Genomic DNA, 2,959 nt, shown 5'->3' on the forward strand with positions numbered 1-2,959 from the left:
TACAATCTTACTAAAGTCTCTAGTCATGTGTTAAAGAGTAGGTTCAACAATTTTCAATCCACTTTGTATTGTTACAATGTTGGTAATATATGTAAAAGAATAAATGTTCTTTCTCTGAGATGACCAGTTTTATCTGTCAGCAAAACTCTGCTGATTGACACAAAACACAACATTTTGATGATGCAAAAAGTGTTTTTGTTGTTTTTGTCAAAACTCGTCATTTCATTTTGCATCATCCTGCGGAGTGTTGCTTACATAGGAATATATAGGGATATATAGTCATCTTTATTTATATAGTGCTTTTAACAATATATGTACACAAGGCAGTGGTGTAGTGTAAAGACCTGCGCGCAAGATTCTGTCCCACGCCCGCAGAAAGAAATGTTCTCTCTTCCTGCTTCTGCCCGCAACATTTGTTTTGTCCCCCTCACGCCCACATAAAAGAAACATGCATAGATTTTTTTTTCAGTACATCGATGGAATTTACAGGAAATAGTTCTGTAACATCTCGTAAGTTCCACAAGATCCCAGCATAAACGCTCCCGATAAAATATTTGTTAATTAGTCTAAGCATCAACAATCACAAACCACTGTTAATCTTGACAGAAAAGCAAGCATGGACTGCTGCGTGCATGCATGGCAGAATGCGAGCAAACAAAGCTTTCTTAAAGCTGACATCTCAGTTTATCCTTTTTTTTCCCTTTTTTATTATAAATCTCTTATAACACAATGAATATATGCACAAAGAATCTTTGTTGTAATGAGAGGATTCATGAGCATGCAATATTCAGCACTGTGCAAGAACTTTTAACGGATTGGCCAATGCGTTCCAGAAATCAACAGCTGGCTACATTGCTCAAGATGAAAACACGTGTTTTAAATTGAAACTGCCTATTCTTGTGCTTGCTAATGATTTTTGTTGTATTAGTTGTTCTTGAAGAGCTGTAAAATAATAATTATTATTGATTACTAATTTGATACATCAGGGGTGCTCAACCCTGTTCTTGGAGATCTACCTTCCTGTAGAATTTAGTTCCAACCCTGATCAAACACACCTGTCTGTAATCATTAAGTGCTCCTTCAGATCATAATTGTAACGGAGCGAGGGAGACGGGCAGCGGGGGGATCCAAATGCGAGCTTTTATTAAATAACAAAGACAAAGACATGGTCATATACAGGCTTGGAGTCGAACAATGGCAGACAGGTACAGCATAGGCAAGACATTAGAGTAATTCGTGAAACAGACTAGGGTCAATCGGTGGTGTACGTACACCAAGGGACAAGACAAAAGTGTATTCCACTAGACAGGCGAGAGTTTATACGAGGGGCAAAACAGAGTCCAAAAACATGGTCATCCAAGACAGGTGAAGATCAAGACATGGATGACTAGACTACGAAGAAACTAAGATACTCGGATGGCTCTGTAAAGTAGCTAACATGGGGTGCGTCAAATGCTAAACAATACTCGGCGAATAGAAGAAGGAAATCTAAGGCTTATGATACATATAGAGTGTCTGATTGGATACAGCTGTGTGTCATCAGTGCAATGAATGATGGGGAACGTAGATTCATGACAGTAATTAGTTGGTTCAGGTGTGTTTGATCAGGGTTGGAGCTGCAGGAAGGTAGATCTCCAGGAACAGGGTTGATCACCCCTGCAGTACATTATAATGAAAACAATACCTTAAAAATGAAAAGCAGGTTATGATGACCAGAAATTTCTGAACCCCTGTAAACTTTTCGGCGGGCTTGGCGTAGGAGACGCTGGTGGGCTTGCCATAGGAGAGGTCAGCGGGCTTGCCATAGGAGACGCTGGCAGGCTTGCCTTAGGAGAGGTCGGCGGGCTTGGCGTAGCAGACGTTGACGGTCTTGCCATAGGAGAGGTTGGCTGGCTTGGCGTAGGAGACGCTGGTGGGCTTGCCATAGGAGAGGTCGGCCGGCTTGGCGTAGGAGACGCTGGTGGGCTTGCCATAGGAGAGGTTGGCTGGCTTCGCGTAGGAGACGCTGGTGGGCTTGCCATAGGAGAGGTCGACGGGCTTGGCGTAGGAGACGCTGGTGGGCTTGCCATAGGAGAGGTTGGCGGGCTTGCCATAGGAGATGCTGGCAGGCTTGGCATAGTAGTCCTCAGCCGACATTGTTTTTGGTCCAGTCTTTTGTCACACTTTGAGGAAGCAAGGAGAATGCTGGAGCATGAACTTCAATGAAATTAAGTCTTCAATGAATGAGACCACAGGAGAATACATATAAATCAACTTGAAACAAAGTAGACGTAACATTGAAGACGAGAGACCGGACAAAACACAAGGGAATAACCAGGAACTTAAATACACATGGTAAATAAAACAGGTGCAGGAAATCTAATTAACTAAACAAGGAAAGGAAAAAGACCATATATGGAAAAACGGGAACTAAAGCAGGGGGGAAAACATGGAACACAAATCCACAACACTACAAAACACTGACACATGGATTATTTGGTTGTTGTTCTTGATACTTTTCTGGGCCTTGACTGTGGTAAGACCCTTGCTGTCTATGGAGGGTCAAAGAGCTCTCGGATTTTATCAAAAATATCTTAATTTGTGCTCCACTCCAACTCTGGAAGAATCTAGGAACATAAGCAATTTTTCACATAGTCAACAATATTTAGTATGCAGTTCCAGGTTATATCCAGAATATAAATATATAATTTCACAACATAAATCCTCCAACAGTAAACTGACTGCCATTAAGAAATAAGTATTGTAATTTCCCTACTGTAGTGTAAAGTAAAAATAATATACCTATGAAATATTCATTTTCATTTATTTTACAGTGCAATTGTTTTACAATACATGGCTATTACTGTCACAGGAATAACAATAATTTAAAATTGTTGTTTAATTATTATTATTATTAATAATTATAATATTCTAATTTGTTTGGCTTGTAAAACACCACTGTGAATGTAATTTAGACTGA

The sequence above is a fragment of the Labeo rohita genome, unplaced genomic scaffold, assembly GCF_022985175.1.
Source record: "Labeo rohita strain BAU-BD-2019 unplaced genomic scaffold, IGBB_LRoh.1.0 scaffold_145, whole genome shotgun sequence".
In the NCBI taxonomy this organism is placed as follows: Eukaryota; Metazoa; Chordata; class Actinopteri; order Cypriniformes; family Cyprinidae; genus Labeo; species Labeo rohita.